General features: G+C 34.4%; 1 long non-coding RNA gene across 2 annotated transcripts in view; it reads right to left on the bottom strand.

Moving 5' to 3' along the window:
- LOC128559084 (uncharacterized) overlaps positions 1 to 20,025 on the bottom strand; it is a 44,354-nt gene that overhangs the window by 5,143 nt on the left and 19,186 nt on the right. Inside the window, exon 2 of one of the 2 annotated variants that reach the window (XR_008372136.1) lies at positions 12,683 to 12,803. This is a non-coding gene — a long non-coding RNA (uncharacterized LOC128559084). Of the gene's footprint in view, positions 1 to 12,682; positions 13,703 to 20,025 lie in introns of those variants that run through there. The other variant, XR_008372135.1, reaches the window with a different exon arrangement.

Raw genomic sequence — 20,025 nt, 5'->3', positions numbered from 1 at the left:
AAGTGCGAAAATTGACTCTCCAATAGCAAAAAAAAAAAAAAAAAAAAAAAAACCCAAAAGTCATGAGCGTCCGACGGGGTGACCCTGGCGTGCCCCGGCAATTAGAATCAAATATGGCTTTGGGTTTTAAGTTTGAATTCTCCTTTCATTTTCTTTTTTTCCCGGGAAATTTGTTTCGGTCGAGGGGACTCTTTTTTTTTTGTAAAAAAACATATTCCCTGGCGAAAATTGCATAAAAAATGTGCTGGCCACCCTAAGGTTCCCAAAAAAAAAAGATCCAATATTTTCTAGGATCACATCAAAATTGGACTAGCCCGGGTTTTTCCTCAAAACCCGAATTTTGGGAAATTGTATTCAGGGTTTTAGGTTTTGGGAAAATTAAAACGGGGGAAAAAATTTTTAGAGGGCCCTTTGTAGCCCCAGCCCTTCGGCATAGAACATTTAATACGGGGGCCCCGGGTTTGATTTCCCGGTCGGGGCTGCACATTTTTCTCCCCCCTTTGACTTTTGGGCGCCCCGCTTTGGCGGTGTGGGTATTACATTGGTATCTCCTACGCCTGAAATTTGCTTATATATACTTAAGTCCCTATAACTGAAAAAAAACCCGGGACAAATTTAAAAAGGGTTGGGGAAATAAATCACGGTATAGGACTTAAAATTTTAAAAACGGGAGAAGTTTTGTGGCGGCCGGGGGTAGCCAGTTGGAGAGATCTAAAAGGGTTTCCCGAGGCTCTGGGTTTAAATCTTGGTCTGACTGCACTTTTTTCAAACCCCTTTTGGGACATGTATCAAAAACCGTTTTTAAAAGTAATTGCTGTACTATTTAATATTTTATGACGTTGCCCTGGGAATTTTTCCCAAAGGGTTGTTTTTAGCTCACTGTCACATAGTGCCCAGGGGGGAGCTTTTGTGATCCCCCTTGGCCGCATCCGTCCACAATTTCTTTTGTTGAAAAGGGGGGTTTTCTTTTTTGATTTTTTTTTAACCCAAAACTTCCCAAAAAAAACTTGAATCACCATAAGATTTTTGGTTCCTTTCTTAAAACTGGCCAGATCCCATTAGGGGTTTCCCCGGTTATGGGGCCCCTAAAAGGGGCCCAAAAATTAGTTTTTTGCCCTTGTCTCCCAAAATAGCAGCTTAAATTTATGTTTTGTTTTTAAAACCAAACTTGCAAAAAACCTGTGTCACCATAACTCTGGGTTCCTTTCTTAAAAACCGGCCCAGATCCCTTAAAGGGGTTCCGAGTTATGGCCCCTAAAAGGGGGAAAAAATTTAGTATTTTTGACTTTGTCTGCAAAATTTGATCTTTTTTAAAAGACTTGTTTTTAAACCAAACTTGCAAAAACCTTGTATCCCCCAAAAGATTTGGGCCTTTTTGAACTGGAAAGTTTCCCTTTTAAAGGGTTCCGGGTTTTTGGGCCCCTGTGGGGCCGAATTAGCTATGTTGCCCTTTTGTCTGCACAATAGCAGCTTCTTTTAAATGATTTTAATTTTAATCAAATTGCACAAAACTTGTTCACCAAAAAGTCTCGGTGCGGGGGTTTGAAAACCGGGCAGACCCCAAAAGGGGTTTCCAGATTTTGGGCCCTAAAAAAGGGCCAAAATTAGCTTTTTTGACCTTTTTTGCACAATAGCGTTTCCCTTTTTAAGAATTGTTTTAAAACCAGACTTACAAAAAACCTTGTTTTAACTTAAATTGTCAGTTCGGTCGTGGGTTCCCGAGAAATTTTTAATATCTAAATTACCCCCCTATTGAAATTTAAAATGGATTTATTTTTCAGAAAGTATTTTATGGGATTACTTAAAATTTCATTATTAAAAATTAGTGGAAACGGGAAAATTCGGGTAGATAACTACGGATTTGTTTTATGTCAAATTCCCTCCCTTTTTTCCCAATTTAAAAAAGGGTAAATCTCCATAACTAATAAAGATCCCCAAAACCACTTTTTGGGGTACAACACGGATGGTACCCAATTTTTAAGGTGTTTTTTGACATTTTTTCCCTTTTGAAAGTTTTTTGGGTTTTTTTTGGGTTTTAAATTTTTTCCCCTTTTTTGTTTGCCTTCTTGTCCTTAAGTGCAAGGGAAAACCAGGTAAAGCGATATGGGGCCCTTCATCCCCCTCTTGTTGAAAAATATTTCATTTTAAAACATTAGCTTTCGTTTCAGGAAAAAAGTTTAACTTAAATAGAAATTTTATACGAAAAAAAAGCAAATTTGAAAAAAGAAAAAAAAGTCTCTCAGGGAAAAGGAATGAAAAAATTTGTTTTAAAAGTAACTGACACCCCTATATTCAGAGTTGAAATCTTTTGGGAAACGGAGGATTTTTTTTTAAAACCCTTTTAAAACCACAATTTTTTTGGGAAACGCCCTTTGGAATTTTTTTAAAAATTTTATTTTTATGCTATCCGGCCCTAGTTTTACAACCCAAAAGCAAATATACGTAAAATGATGTAGTTGGAATTTATTTTTGGAAATAGTCAATCTTTTAAAAACCCAAAAGCAAATGTGACGGGGGCCCAAAATTTGGGTTTCGGGATTCCAGCCAATTAGACAAAAAATTTCGGAAATTTCTTTTACGTCAGTCCCCCAAAATGGAAAACAAAAAAAGGCATAAAACTAATGGTACTTTATTTTCTTTAAATATGCGGGTTTTTCCTTTGTTTAAATATATTTTTTAACCCTTTTACCTGAAAAATTTCAAAAGGGAATGTTTACAAAAATTTTGGGAAAGGGGTCTTTAAATTTTTTAGAAGGGGTTTCACTAAAAATTTTACTGACCGAATAGCAAAAAAAAGCGGGACCATGATCGGCCCGCCCCATTTGGCCCCAACTGGTCGCAAAGGCAGAATAACTTGCCGCAAAAAGTCCCTATTTTGCAAAGGCGGCCAGGGGTGGTTGCCCGGTACGGCCCCCGTTGAATTTTTTCCCGGCTAAGTTTTTACTGTTTTTTTTTTTTAAAAAAAAAAATAAAGATACTTTTTCCTCCCAAATTTTTACTTTTATGTGAAAATTAAAAATTTGCCACTTTTTATTTAAAATTTTAAATTTTAGGGCAGACGTCGGTACCTTTCCCCCCCCCCGGGAAAGAAACCCAAAAAATTTTTAAGTTTCTATAAGTTTCCGAACCCTGAAACTCGAACTCCAAAAGGAAAGTGTGCATTATAGCTCCGCTATTCAAAAAATAGGTTTTTAAAATTTTTAAATAGGGGAAAAAAAAATATTTTTTTGAAAGTTAAAGGGGTTTACGCCTTTGATTTTAGGTTTTGTGCTTTTCCTAGCGGATTTTCAAAACCAAGTTTGTTAAAAAATGCCCCTGGTTAAAAAGAGGCCCCCAAAATGGGGCCCAATTGTTACTTGGGTGAGCGATCAAGAGTCAAATGCCCATGTTGTTTTGAAAAAAGTAAAAAAAATTTTAATTCGCCCTTTAACGATTCAATTTTCTCGTGTAAGTTTGTAAAAAAAATTTATTTTATTTTTCTATTACCATTTTCCGGGGGAAGGTATAAAAAAATTTAAAAAATGTTTACGGACATTTTTGTTTTTTTTAAAGGTCATGAAAACGAAACAAAAAGTAAAGGGGAATGGCCCATAAAAAGGGTTGGGACACAGATGGGTTTAATTTGAGATTTAAAATTCTTCAGGTTTAATTTCAAAAAAATGGCGGAAAAATAAAACCTGCGAAGTTCTTTCGATTGGGGGGTTTAAAACTTTTGTGTCTCTTGTGGGAAAACGATTACAATATTTACGTTCCCTTCAAATGTTTGCTGTTCAAGGAAAAAGAGAATTATCTTTTTGCAGGTGAAAAAAGGAAAATTTTTACTTTGAAGGACGAAAAAATTGATGTTTCCCAAGCATTTTTTTCGGAGGCAGCTGCAGAACCACCAACGGAAAAACTCTTTTTGATTTTTAAAGTTGTGATAACTTTAGGGACAGTTTTCGGCCCGCTTTGGGCGAGACGGTTTTAAAATTTGTTTTTACGAAAATCTGCGATTAAGCCCGGAAAATCTCGTTGTGGAGAGAAGAAACCGTTTATGATTTTCCCGCTAAAGAAAAAAGTCTTGCATCAAACGAAGCTGGGGGAATTTACACCCCGAGAAGAAAGCCCACTGCGTCGGGCCAGTTTGCATTTTTTTTCCATCATTGAAGAAGTTCTTTCAGGAATAAAGGCTTTTCGCGGCCCAGCTCCCTCTGCCTAACTGTGACCTTTTTCTCTTTCCCCCTTTCGGGGTGCTCAAATTTGGAGCTCTCGATCCTTTAGGGGGGCGCCCTACGACTGAGTTATCATGGCACACGATTCCTTTAAACAGTTTTTTGATTGTGCAATGTAGACCCGATGAAAAAAAAATGTTAAAAAAATTTAAAATTTACCCCGGGTTAAGCCCCAACGGCCGCTTTACTAGCTTTTTAAATAAAGTAAGCTTGTTTACTTTAAATTTCCCTTTTAAAATTTAATGGCAAAGGGCCCACTGCTGCAGACGAAAATTTTATATTGGAAGGAGAAAAGAACAGACGAATACAGAAATTATCGCTTCGCGCAAAGGAAACCACAGAGACGTTTGCTGGGGGTATTGACTCAAAAAATTTTCAAATATAAAATAGGGGGATTTTTTAGTGCTGCAGCGCGACTGAACAATGCGCACCCGCGGGCCTTTTGAAAGGTCTGTGACTTAGTTACTTTTTTTTGGGAAGGGAATTGTTGTCAGGCAGTTTACAAATGTTTTTGAAAAAAAGGGATTTTTTTCCCCGTGAAATTTCTGTTTTTTTTTTTTTTCGCAAAAAATGCTCCCAAACATTCGGAAATCTGTTTAAATAGTTTGAGCCAAAAAGGAATTGCATTTACAAGAAAGGATGTATTTCTACAAGCCAAAAAATGCAAACTATTAGAATCCGTTATTTTCTGTATTTTTTTTTGCGCCCTTTTCCTTTTTTGTTGTGTCTGTTTTAACCCACTGAATTGTAATTTTTCATTTTGAAACCCGTATTTTTTAAAATGAGCATTTAAAATTTAATTTTGAATTTTTTAAAACGAAGGGCCCTTCAGCTTTAAAAATGATAAGTTTTTGTATGTTGAATTTTTTGTAAGGGCCGAATTTTTGGCCCTTTAAATTTTTTCGAAAAAATTTTTGTAGGTTTACAGTTTTCATATTCAACAGTGTTTTTAGTTATGTGATTTAGGACGTTAACCCCCCCAGTGTTTTAATTTTTTTTGTACCTGTTTCAAACTTTTTTCTCCGCAAGTAAATGCCCAAATTCCCCACATGAATAGAGGTGGAGGAAAAAAATGATTTCAGGTACAGTGTCTTTTAAAAAAACGTCCCCCAAAAAACAACGCCTCGCCCGGGGGGTCGAAAATCACGACCGCGGTTCGTAGATCGGGAATTTCCTTTAAACTTTGGGGGCGGACAAAAAAGTATAAATAACCCGGATTTACAAATTTGGGTTTTATTGTTGCAGCTTTTTTTTTTCCACTGAATGGGCCGATATTGCCAACCCCCAAATTTTTGCTTTGGTTTTTTGCTCACCTGTCACAAAGTGACAAGGTGAAATTTTGTGATCCCCCTTTGTCCGTCGTCCCGTCCGTGCTTGCGTCAACAATTTCTTATTTTGGCCCCTAGAGGGGTTTTTTTAATTTATCTTATTTTAACCAAATTTCCCCTAACTTGAATCACCAAAAAGATCTTTATTCCTTTTCTTGAACTGGCCCCCAAAAAACATTTTGAGTTCGGGTTATGGCCCTGAAAAGGACCAGAATTTGCTTTTTTTTTACAATTTTTTGCACAATAGCAGCTTAAATTTTTGATTTGAATTTTTAAACAAAATTGCAACAAAATTTTTTTACCCTAAGGTCTTAAATTCCTTTTTTGAACCGGGCCAAAAAATTTCATTATGGGTTTTGGGGTGATTTGGGCCCCCGAAAAAGCCAGAAAAAGTTTTTTTTCCCCCGTCTGAAAAAGAGCTTTGTTTATGATTTTAAAATTTTAAACAAGGGTTTCACCCCCAAATTGTATCAAAAAGATTTTTGGGGTCCTTTCTTGAAAAGGCCAGATTCCATCATGGGTACTAGAGTTTAAAGGCCCGATAGGGCCCCAAAAAAAAGCAAATTTTTACCCTTTTTCTGCCCCAATGCGCTTGTTTATGTTTTTACCCTTAAAATAAAAATTGCGCACAACTTTTAAAAAAACCCCAAGATTTTGGTTCCTTTTGGGAAATGGGCCCCGGGTTCCTTTAGGGTTTAGAGTTATGGCCCCCCAAAGGCCAAATTGGGTAAGTTGGCCTTTTCAAAACCTTTTAGGATTTCCTTTTTTTGGTTTGATTGATACGGACTTCCAAAATATCTTCCCCAAAAAAATAAATCTTGGATCCATGATTTTTTTAAAATTTTGATTACCCCCTGATTGTAATCAAAATGGTTTATATCATTTAAATACTTATAGGACTTTTTTTGAAATTTCATTTTTTCATTAAATTTTGGGCTGAGACAAAAAAGGGTAGGGAAAATAAGGACTGATTTCAAAATTTCCCCCCTTTATTTTAAAAATTAAAAGGAAAATATCTTGTAAAACCCCGAAGGTACTGATTGAAAATTTCTTTTTTCAACCCCCTGGGCCCTTTGGGAAAAAAAATGAAAATACCTATTGAAATGAATTTATGACCCAAATTCCTCCCTTTGTTTCCCAAATTAAAATGGTTGTAACTCGGTAAACCCCTGAAGACACTGATTTGGGCATATCATTTGTGCCATCAGATGGGGCCCCGGACAATCCCGGGTAGATAACCCTTTTTTCTGATTTTGCAGTTTACCTCCCCCTTTTTTGTAGGGGAAAACGAATTAAGTATGTAACGAAAATTTTTTTTTTAGTACCAAAAATTTCAGGGAAAAAGAGCCTAGGACCCCCTTTTGTCAAACTTGATCATTCATTTTGAGTAATGGGGACTCCCGGGGGCATAAGGGCCATCATGGCCCTCTGGGGTTTTTTTTTGTAAATTTAAAAAAGCACCCCAAGGTTTTCTTAAAAAAAGAAAATGATTTTTTGTTTTAAAAACCTTTAAATTTTTTTTGAAATTTTTTTGTGTTTTTGGATAGTGATAATTTTTTTTTATCACATGGGGGGGTTTAAAAAAAGTTTAAAAGGGGCTTTTTCCTGTTTAAATTTTTCTTTTATTGAAACTTCTTTTGATAAAAAATAATTTTTTAGAATTAATTTAAAATTTATTTTTTCCCGTTGAGAATTTTTAAAAATTTTTTGCTTTGTTACCTGTTCGACTTTACCCCACATTTTTTGAAACTGAAAAACCCCCAAAACCCCAACTTTTAGAAACCTTCCAAACCCCAAATGCCCGGGACCCCGCCCCCTTTTTAACCCCCGTTTAATCTCCCCCGAAAACAGCCCCCTTTCCCGATGATTCGTCGATTTCCGTATTTTAATTTTTGTTGTTTTTAGTAAAACGGGGATGGGGTCGGGTAATTAACAGCTTTGGTATTTTCTGATGCATTTTCTGGCGGGCGGTTTGCGAAAAAGAAAATATTGAATGAAGTTTTAATATTATTAAAAATGTCGAAAAAAATTTTTATTATTTCTTTAAACAGTTGCAAATAAAAGGGGTTTTTTAGGGAAAATTTCGAAAACGAATATGTTATCAAAATATTTTGAAATCGTTCATTTTAAAACATCAAAAACATAAAATTTTGGTTTTTTTCAATACATGAAACTCCTGTTAAACATATATATATGTACAAAAAAAAACGAAAATTCACCACAAGAAACAGTCGAAATAAAATAAATATTCAAAAATATGGAATAGGCCCCTTAAAGATTTTAAAAACGTAACATTTTTTTTTAAAATTTTTAACACATTTATTTACGATCAGTGTGATGATGGGTCAGGGCCCGCACATCCTGCAGATGTCTTTATCTGCAAAGTTTGGGCCATTCAAACCTTGGGGACCCTTTTTGGGGATGCACCCTTTTCATAATTTATTGTTTCGTCCAAACTGAAAAATAAAAAGTTCAAAAAAGAAAAATTTTGATTGGGAAAGGGTTTTTAAATTTTTTTTTACGTGCTTAAATTTGGAAATTTTCATATTTTTCGTGATTGAAAAAGTATACTGACAAATACGATACCTTTTTTAAAATTTTAACTTTAAATGTTTAAAAAACAACTTTTAAAAAACAATAACTTCCGCAATAGCTCAATTTTAAAAATAGCAGATTAACTAAGTAATTTTCTTAAGTTTTTTTATTTAAAATTTTGGGGCCCGGATCTTTACTTAGTTTAAAAATTTGCGGGGCCCCATTATTAAAGAATTTTTGGTATAATCTAAAAATTTATAGATGGGGCAAAAATAAATATTTCTGTGAATTCTAAATTTCCCCTGTCATTTTTATTTAAAAAAAAAGGGTAAAACTTAAAAATTAAAATCCGATGGGAAAAGGGGAAAAGGGTACAGAAAAAACGAAGAAAAATGAATATTAAAATCAACGCAAAAAAAAATTTAAAAAAAAAAACCCAATTGTTATTGAAGTAATTGGGGGGGTAAAAATTTTTAAGACCCCCTGACCGGGGTATTTTTTTCCCCCCAGGCAATTTTTGTAATACACAGTAAATATCAAAAGGGTAATTTTAAAAAAATTTCCCCCAATTTAAAAATTTTATTATGCTAAATGTGGGGCAAAACTTTGGACTAAAAAAAAAAAATAGATAAAGCAATTTTTTTTTAAAAGAATAATTTAAAAAAAATAACAAAAAATTTTGCATTAATTTTAAAAATAAGGGAAAAAAATATTTTCTTATTTTAGGGGGAAAAAATTTTTCGTTTTCCGGGCGTCGATGTTACAAAAAGTTCGTAAAGTTTCAGCCGACATTTCATTTAAAAAAAAAGATGCACATAGATTTTCGTGAGACGAAATGCATCTTACAAGAACCCGATGTCTGGTTGAAGAGTATTCGGGATTATTTCCCTTTATGTGCTAATAATTTTTTTTGGCCCAAAAGTACTAAAAAACATCTCGGACAGTTTTTTAAATTACTTAGGGTGCGAGCAGTAAAAAAACACGGGAAAAGTTACTATGTTGAAAGCATTTAAAATTATCTTTTTTTGTACTTAAATTTTTCCCGGTCCAATGCGTCATTTTCAAAAAAGGTAAAAAGTTTTAAATCGTGATGAGACAAGTAAATTGCACGGAATCTTTTTCTCATTTTTGGTATTTTTGAAAAATGTTTCCTTTTTGTCCCCTGCAAAAGGGAAAGAAAATTTTTTTTGTTTTTGCCCGTCCGGCTGTCAGTTGGGTGTTTTTAAAAGGGGGATTTTTTTAAGCTAGAATCGCCAAAATTTTTTTATCACCCTATTATCCGACTTTACCCGGGGAAATGCAGTTTATGCCCCTTTTTTTTGTTTAATAAACATGAAATGTATTCAAATTTTTTAAAACACAGATTTTCCTATAGTGATAATTTAGCAAAAGTGCAACTACACATTGGCTGATATGTGTGTGTGCAGGGGCGGGGGGTTTGGGGGGCTTGTGGCCCAGTGGTTTTGTGGCGTTGGAAAGTAAAAAAAAGATGCGGGTACGCCCCCCGGAAAAAGGGCAGATATTCTCAAAGTGGTGCAACCCGGGGGGGACATATCATCTGATTTAGCCTTCTCTTTTGTCACAATATCATCTTTGAATCTGTAAATTCAATGAAATCCCCCAAAAGGGAAAAAGAAAATAAAATTAAACGAACCTTCGTTAAATGGGGAAATTTCTCGTTCTGCTGCCAGATACACAGAAATTTGAATTTTTAATTTAGTGGAAAAAAAAATGGTTTGGGAAATTTTCTGTTGGGGCCCAATTTTTTACGGTTCCCCTCCTTTTTTTTTAAAAACGAAAAATACATTAAGTATTGCAAAAAAATAGGTCTACAAAATGTTTGAAAATTTTGGAAAAAAATAAAGTCAGGGGTGTAAACGTTTTATTTTTATGCCGGGAAACTTTTGGGCCCTTGGGCGAGAAAATCATTATTTCCCCCCCGTTTTTTCTAAGTTTGGGAAGTAATTTCCGTTTATAGTAAAAATTGAAAAAATTGATAAAAAAATGTTTAAAACACCTTAAAAAAAACCTTTTTTTTGAAGTTTAATAAATGACTTTTTCGGACCCCGGGCAATATTTTTCCACTTTTTTTTCCGGCAAGCGATCCCTTTAAGGTTTTTAAATTTCAAACCGGTCAGAAGTAAATTTCCCTTCCCAAATTACGAGTTCAGTACAGGAAAATTTACCCTTTTACTTTAGGGGCCCCCTTTTTGCATAAAAAATGTGGGGCGACGAATAAATAAGGTGATATTTTATAAAAATTTTTTCCCCCCACGAAAATGAAAAGGGTCCCCCAAATTCGAAAAAAACAGTCAAAAAAATATTTGGTCCGTTTTTGGGGACTTATCGCAGAAATTTTTCCCTTTTTTCACATATTTTATTCCCTTTCCCCAATTTTAGACAGAGTGCCCCCCCCCATTTAACACTACGTGTTTAATTACAAAAAAAAAAAAATTTTTTTTTTAAAATTGATACATAGGGCCCAAGTGGTTTATTCTATTAGAAGGGGTTTGATTTTAACTGCCTGAAGAAGTTTTAAAAAGCTGGCCGTTTTTGGAAAAGTTTTTTCAATTTACCCCAATATTTTCAAAATAGAGATATTGCCCCAAGCTATTTTGAGTCAAAAAATGTACTAATTTTGAGACTCTCGTTTGATTAGGTAGATCACAAAAGCCCCGTAAACCCTTCCGCCAAAGGCGGTATTTACTTTGATCCTCTGACTGGCAGGATTGGATTTGTTATCCAAAAATTTTATTAATTGTTAGGGGGTAGCATTTTGCGCCCTGTTTAAATATGTATTAAACTTTTGTAAAATTGATGTGTAAGTTTAAAATTTTTCGAAAAAAGAACTTATGTTTCTTCTTTTTATTACGTATATTTAGAGACATTTTTTATGATAAAATTTTTTGTTTTTTGTTGAATATTTTAGTTGAAAAATAAATTCATATTATTTTAAAGTTCGGGATTTTTTCCCTTTTTTTTTTTTTTTTTTTTTTTTTTTTTTTTGATTGATTTTAGACAGATGAGAGTTTTTTTAGTAAATAGGAGAAAAAAAGGAACTTTTTAAAAAACGCTAAACCCCGTATAAAAGCTGTATTTTTTCCCCAATGTGTTAATCTATCAAAAACAAATTTATTTACACTTTAATTTTAGCCCGTATTCTGGACAGAGTTTTCTTCAGCGTAAAATTTTTTTTTAGTTTTTTCAGCCTCAAAAGTTATTTAAAAAAAATTTCATACAAGAATAATTTTTGATAAAAAAGGTATACATCATCCTTTTTAAAAAGTGGAAAAACGCCCGCAAAAACCATTAAAAAAGTATAAAGGAAATTTCCCCAGGCATTTGGAAATATATGGGGTAATTTCACTTTTAAATTTTTTTTTTATCCTGTTTTTACAGTTGTTTCTTTTGTTTTTATTTTTTGTGCGCTTGTAAAGTTCCCGTTTATAACAAGTAAAATTTTAAAATGTTAGTAAAATTTTGGAGAAAAAGACAAATTTGTTTCCTAATCCCCATTTTTCTTTAGAACTGTTGTATCATGTTATGGGAACTGTATAAAAAATACTGTTTAAAAATAATTTTACCTTTTTTATTTAATGACTTACGTAAAACAAACGTGTGTTTGAAAAATAAAAAGAGGTTCACTGAAAAAGGAAAAAAAAATGATTTTAACACCCGTTTAGAACGAAAACGATTTTTGACATAAAAAAAAAAAAAAACCTTTTATATTTGTTTTAAAGACAAAGCTTTAATCGTAAATTTAAAGAAGGGGCCAAAATTTGTAAATTGTTTTTTATTCCTTTTTAAATTTTTAAAAGGGGAAACAAAAAAAGTTGGGGAAAAAATTTCCCTTGTGGTCAAACACAGGCATCATGCAGCCGGGGCGCGAGTGGCTGCGCTTTCCATCTCCAATCCCACACGCTGCGCATGCGTTTTAAAAGAAAAAAAATCGTTTTCCGCTTCCGCACCCCTTACACGGCTTAAAAAATAAATTTTTTGGCCCGCACGAAAATTTAAATAAGGGTTTTTAAAGTGGGAAACGTTTATGAATGGTGCCACGCAAGGGTTTAATCGTGTGCACGGGGAACCAACACGCGGGCGCCACTGTACTATGCATTCTTTCTGTAACTTCCGAGAAGATATTACACTGAACTCTCACTAGGAAATATGTACCTACACACCTATTTGTGGAAAGCTACGTCCCCGACTGCTGGAATGTATTCTACAAGAAATGTGATGGTTTTCATGTCTTCGACAAGTTTTCATAACGAATTTGAGAGTAGGCATTAAATTTTAAGGTAGCAGACCACTACTGACCAGCATTTCAAATAGGAACTATTCAACTCCCTGTTTTCTTTCTACATTTTTTATTTATTGTTGTAAATTAATGACTGTGGAACTTTCTTGAAAAGCATGTGTACCAGGAAGAAGAGACGTTACCTAAAGATACATATAAAATGTCTTAAATGTTTATAGATTATATGTCATGAAACAATGAAAGATTTTAAGTCATGATCTTTAACCTGTATAGTATTCTGAAACTGGGTTTTATGGATTATCCAAACAACAAATTCATAAAAAATATTTCTAGCAAATGTATACACTCACACAATTTGGTAAGGTGAAGTTTCTGTGGTTCATGAAAAAGTTGTTGAAATAATTTGTTCAGGATTTCATACACAATCTGGCAGCTCCAAAGTAATCAGACTATCTCACAATAACTTGTTCACTGAAAAAGAAATTTATACTTATCTATTAAAGTATTGTGAAAGTGTCACGAAATAATAATATGAGCCACGCCACGAGAAAACCAACATAGTGCATTTGTAACCAGCATGGATCCAGACCAGCCTGCGCATCTGTGCAGTCTGGTCAGGATCCATACTGTTCGCTTTCAAAGCCTTTTGCAATTAGAGAAACCGTTAGCGAACAGCATGGATCCTGACAAGACTGCACATAAGCTGGTCGCAAAGCCACTATGTTGGTTTTCTCATGGCATGGCTCGTATTTTGCCACGGATCATATCTAATGGCATTTTATATAATATATAAAAAAAAAACAAATTTGTACTTTTGTGCTCACGTCATAAGCATGCTTAAAGCGGATCTTATTAAAATTCTAATTATTTTCTGTGAATCAAATCTTCGAACACAATTAACTCTTAATCATTACATTACAAAATGTATCATTCAATCTTATATTGGACAAAATTAGTAAAACAACAACAAAAACATAACTAGAACCCTTTTAAACAATGACAATTACAATTTCATAAGAAGCTGTTTTCCTAACATAAAATATCAATCACATGACGTAACCAGATGATGAAAAGAAAACACGTACTTAAGGATGTGCTAGATACATCTGGTTACCTCACAGCTAGAACTCTGGCTAGGCATTGGTTACAAGACATCTAGACATTTCCATATTCTAACATGACATGGTTTACTTAATAATGTCCTGTCGAAAAACTGTACAAGCGATTACGACACATAATATATATATGAAAGTTTCATATCATTGGCTAGTCCCACATCGGAGGCCAATTTCCATAACGATGGCCGAATTGAAAACATAACTAAGGCCGATTTTTAAATTCCACAACGGTGGCCGATTTATATACCAACGTCTCCAGAATGGGATTCTTACTGTGTAACACTTTAAAGATAAAAAAACACATTCAAAAGTTTTTTTGTGTGAGTTTATTATCTCTCGTTATTAAAGATAACATTACTAATTTTTTTATATTACTTACAACTTTCGATACAGGGTGCATAATTTCAAGAATGATAACTTGTACTATACAAAAATATCCTAAAAAAGCAAACATTCACGCAAGTTTAACAAATCACGTTATCGATAAAAAAAACTGAATCGGAACCCACTTTTAAAAGGGGAGTAAACAGGTGAAAGAGTGATACAATATATCTTTATTTACGTTTCATTTCTTGCATACATGTACTTCATACAAATTACATTATAATACAAACATAATGGCAATTTTTTTAATAAAATAATTTAAATTATTTTTCTCAAATTGGTTTGCCCGTTAATTACCGTCTTGCTAGTTTATTAAATTGTCATCTGGTTTCGTAAAAACGTGTCATCGAAAGTGTACACTTGCTGAATCTGAACTGTTCCTATTGCCACTGTACCCATCGATATAATAAAATACCAATAATCTCGTGCAGTTCTCGCACATTTTGCTAGCTACAAACCTCTTACGGGGGGGTCAAAACTACCCGCCCCGCCCACACCCTGTATTTATAGAAACTTTCGAAATAACCATAGAGCTTTGCCTCTTATTTCGGGCTAGTATTGTAGTTTTAACAACTTCTAGAATACGCGTCAGTATTTTATATACACTTTACTGATCTATTATGTTGACTTACATCACTTGGAATGTTTTTATGAAATTGGTTCAAGTTTGTAAAGAAATTGCATAAAGTCCATCTATTTTAACAATTGCTAACGTTTGATGTTCTTAGTTCAAGTTAATTGTTAATGCCACCCGGTCTATGACGACTGATTGGTTAGTACTGCCGTCTTTACTTACAATTGCAGGTTAAAACCGTGCCAAAGTAAATTTGATGAGGTGTATACCGAGAGCAATAACACTGCAAGGAGAATAACACATCCAGCCATCAAAATGTATGACGGGCTAATGCATCTTGTTACGTGACCAAGGACTTCCAAATGTAGAATTGTTCATACAGATGTTAGACGAAAAAACTGAGACATTTTGATGCAGTTATATAAATTTTTGTTTTTTAAGAAACGGTTTAGCATGCGGTGACGATTATGTGTATAAGACTCTCCAGTATAATTGAAAATTTTATACTTCTTTAAAAAGGCACGGGATATTGATTGATATTATATTACGTATTTCTAATATTAAAAATATATACAACTAAATGTACAAGAAGACAATAGTGAAGTAATAAAATTATTAGAAAAGGTTTCCACTTTTTAAGTAAATGTGTCGTATTGACATTAAATTCAAGGACCAGGAAAATCAGTATAGGAAGTATTGACTGTCCGGAAATATTTATTTTATGTAGACTAAAAACTTTGGTGATCACAGTTTGTGATATCTCTAAGAAATTCTCTAATTATTTGTAGTAACAATTATATGTAGGCACTGGCTTTTTAACTGTGACATTTGATAACCTTAATATTAGTTTTTTCTTCATCTTGTCAGAATACTATAAGAAAAGGTGTTCATTTATGATACTGGCTTCTGATTGGATATTGTCGCTCATAATATGTTGGCGGTAAAAATTCTGTCGCCGTGAAGGTGAGCGATACGTGTCTGTAATTTTGCATTTCAAGTTGCGTACTTTTGGGTAACATATGTTTACCAGTTTGTGTTAACTGGATAGTAAAGGTTTTTGCCCTAGTACTTGCGATTCCTAGTTTGCGTGGTGTTGCGTATGTTGCGTTGCTCTCAGTGTGTCACTTTGCCTTGCCTTGCCTGCTTTCATTGACGCTGTTGCGTTTCGCTCATTTCTCGTGAAACCCGAAAGGTGAATGGTAGCTCGACGTTCAATTGAAATTGTGTGTGTTTGCATTTGAGTGGATCCCGTTATAAAGTGAAAAGTGTCTTGTGTTGCTTCGCCTTTGAGTGACACCTTTACAAAGTACAAAGTGTCTTGCGTTTTACGTTGCGTTGTTATGTGATACCTGTACACAGTACAAGTGTCCCTTGCATTGGCTTTGCCCTTGGGTCCGTTGTGTTATATTGCCTCGCTTTACATTGGCTAGGGGTTGTGCATTTGACCGCATCCCGTGACACCGGGCTGGTTGGATTCACAATTCGTAGTTCGATGGATGCGCAGTTGCTTGTTTTTGCAAGCCCTTGGGTTGGTGCGTCTGTCTCCGCTCCGTCGAAGACGATTTTGCTGTGCATTTTAACGACTCTACACGGTGGACCCTTGTTGAGTCATGAGGCGGCCGATCAACTCCCAATATTGTCAATAAACTTTGTTTTAACTGAATTTAATTAAATTATTACAAAATGTATCATGCGTATGTTTAACTATCGTCGTAAGTATCAATGTGCATATTCTTGATGAATAAAGAGTGTTGTATGAGATATTGGTTTTTTATTTTGAGTAATAAATAAAATCATAAGCAAGACCATTCTTTTAAAGAATTATTGGAGACTGAATTATTTTCTATAAATATCATAAAATTTCTATCATATACTATTATTGTATTGAGAAATGTTAAAAAAAAAGAAACAATATATGTGAAAAACTGAGAAACTGGCTTTTAATGGCCTGAAAAACTGACATACAAGTGGACAATTACATTAACAAAACTGAAAAGACAAAAAACACTACAAACGTGTATCTAATAAAAATGGTTTTTAGAAAACGAATATTAAACAGATCAGTCCTGTATAAACTGATCTGACATTACCAAACTCCCTTCAAACATAATTGTCTACTATAAACATTCAATATTTTCACATATAGTACCATACATATATACACTCTTTCGGCTATTAACAGTACCTGGAAAAATAATTCCACGTATAACAACAATCGGTGACCTTGAACCGTGGGTTTAATGGGCTGAAAAACATGTTTTCTTTTTTAAAAAAGTCCTAAGCTTTTTTTCCTCCATAGCCAATAGTTCCTGGTTTCGGCGTTAATAGTATTCATCACCGAAGTCTCAATATATTTGATTATTTGCTTAAACATGTATCTTTAAAAGCTTATAATACAATTTAGACTTAGGCAAAGAACATCACTGAGCAAACTCTTTACAATCATACACATTCATAAGAGATGTCATCTATAATGCCAGTTTCTATTACTGTTTAAATAAACGTACTTAAAACATTTATAAAACTCAAACCTATTTCTTGCATAAGTGAGTAATCGAAACCCAGAAATTTGGAACACATTTCAACGCGCAGATACTAATGTCAGTTTATCGCAGAAATAACCGCAGTGTAATGCTTGGAAAGCATTTCAAAAATAAAAACATGCATTTTCAGCACGTTAGTTACATCGTTTGCACACGTTTTTGCTCCCGTAAATACTTGCGTATCCGTTCAAAAATAGGTTTTATGCAAGAAATGTTATGTCAACATTAGGATGAAAAAATGTCCAACTCGTGGAAAGAAATACGTTAAGAATAGACAATTACCTAAATATTCTCTATTTATCACCATATTGATTTCTTGGAATTGACGATTTTTATCATTAGCAAGCAAAATATCACCTAGACATATCTTAAAAATGTACGGATGTAGGGAAATAGATCTGCTAGAAACGGCAACAACGTCTGAAATCTGATGAATAAAATTTTCAAAATCGATAACATGCATATGAGGCAAATTACTGAAAGTTAAAACCGGAATAACTAGAAAGATCATGTGTTCAAACATACCACTACACACTGTCCACCAGCTAAATAAATGCAATATTTTGCATTCAAATATGGCTAACGACAATGCTTTAATCTGCACAACGATGTTATGTGACAATCACGCCAACGTGATATATAGTACGCATCAAGAAAAAGTCCTTTCAAATTCATCACGAATTTACAAATAACATGTTTTGAGAACAATGTCACATTGCACAAAGTTGTTGATTAATTTATACACTTACTAAAATGTTTTGATTTAAATTTAGTACACATACTAAATAGTGTATTTGCATTTGCGAATTATTCGCAATAATTTCGCTCGAACTGAATTCTGCTGCAAGACGTAATACCGTTTCCGTCCTGGCGTGTTTAACAAAAAGCCTTTCTACTGCGCATGCTCTGCAGAAACATTGTCATTTTTAATATTAATTTTACAATATGAAATCAAAATATTTTATAACAAAACAGTGCTTTGTCACTGTACACCCGGGAAATTATTACGGGCCCGAACGGTTACCGCTCATCGTGTATAGTAGAGATAAAGCACTATTTTTCTATAAATTATATCTTATTCTAATAAATTGTCTCGGGTAAAACATACGTACGCCAGAATGACGGTACTTAACGTGCGATCACGTCAGTGGTATTTTGTGTTGCGACTTAAAATCGCGCTACTATATTTTTATCTCTGTTTTAAATGAAGGGTATAAGTTATACGAAGTAATGCATAGCAAATGCATGTTTTTAACATTATTTATACATCTGTGCGGGTAAGACAGCGTACTGGTGAAGCCTCACTCGGCTGCGCCATCGGAAAAGTATTACGCACGAACTTTACCACCCATCGTGTATAATAGTGGAAAACTCCTTTTGCTATAAATTATTCTAAAAATAACGAGGCCACTTCAGTCTTGAACAAGAGGTGGGTCACTATTGATGACAAATGCCCAAAAAAGCACGCCAAAATTATACAGCTGTATGCGTAAAAAATCATAACATCATTTCGTGACCCTTGACCTAAGAGACACCGGGTTCATAACGTGAACAGCATTCGCAAGAGGTTAAATTATTGTTTAAAATATTTTCATATCCCTTTATTAATGGCAGATTTATGGAACCAATAAAAAAACTTTTGTCTTCGCAATGTGACATTGACCTTGTAGGGGGGGCGTCAGTCGATCTTGCGCATTCATCGCGTCGTCATGTTGTAATCATGTGTGGGGGGGGCAAAGTATATTAAAAAATCATTCATGGAGTTACAGCCCGGAGAAGAACTAGAGATCTTTTGAAAAAGCCGCAATGTCTCCCACAACTCCCCTACAGATCCATAAATTAAAAGTGCTGTGGCGTATTTGGCTTGTTATCGAACGTGCTAAGTCTTATCCCAAACACACTTTGTTCAGTTTTGGTGAAGACGAGGAGAAAATGTACGACTTAGTGAGGCGGACAAGAGTAAAAGGCGTTTTTCGTAATTCAAGGACAGTAACTCCAAAATGCCTGAACCTATCTGACAAGTTAGCACACAGTCCCGACCGTGGTCTCATAGTCAAAGACATTTTATTCAAGTTTAGTGAAGACGAATTGAAAAATGTCGACTTAAATGTTGACAAGAGTAAAGGCTGATTTTTCAGTAATGTCAAGGGTCAACTCCAAAATGCTAGGACGATTTGGCTAGTTATCGAACTGCCGAGTCTTATGGTCAAACATTTTAATTTGTGAAAATCGATGAGAATGTTTGACTTAGAGCGTGTACAACTTTGGGACACACACACACAGCACACGGACTGATAATGCAATATTGTACCCCCACCACGATGTTGTGGGAGACATAATTAACCGACCACGCCACGCAGCGGAAGGACATGTGCGATTTTAATATGCCCCACCGTTGGGCATAAAAATTATATTTATTTATTGACAATGTGAATGTACAAATCATGCTGGTTGATTGAAACCTGTTGAGTGTGTGCCTCTGTTCCCATTCCGGTCATCATAAATTCTGTAAAGCCTACCTGTGTCAGTGTATGTGAACACCAACACATTTTCACAGACGATAAAATCCGTATTGCAACAACTGTTCCGACACTGAGGGCAGGATTCAATTCGTAATAAACACTTTCCCCTGCAGTCGACAATTCATATCGGCCATGTACCAGGGGGTGTCAATTAAACTGTCCAGAGAACATTTTTCTATTAGCTCCGTCCTGCAACGCGACGTTTTTAGATCCTTATCCTCTCCTGCAATTATTTTAATAAAGATTAAGTACAAAACAACCTAGTTCTATATTAAATAAAGTCACTAGATATCACGAAAACGTAGATCATACCACAGGTGTTTGTCCTCCATGCACTTATTATCGGATGCCTAACTTGGTATTAACAATATATTTACAGACTTAAAAGAGATATAATAGCAAAAACAGATGACAAGACCGTAAGACCTTAACAGAGACTTAGTGTTAACTCTGGATAGGCCATCGGTTCGGATGATTTTCTCACGTTATACAAAATGTTTCTATTATAGTGGCGGTACACGAAATCGTTTTTTCACTAATTAGAACCAGTAT

This window comes from Mercenaria mercenaria, chromosome 8 (assembly GCF_021730395.1).
Source record: "Mercenaria mercenaria strain notata chromosome 8, MADL_Memer_1, whole genome shotgun sequence".
NCBI lineage: Eukaryota > Metazoa > Mollusca > Bivalvia > Venerida > Veneridae > Mercenaria > Mercenaria mercenaria.
This window is presented reverse-complemented; position numbering and strand designations above follow the sequence as displayed.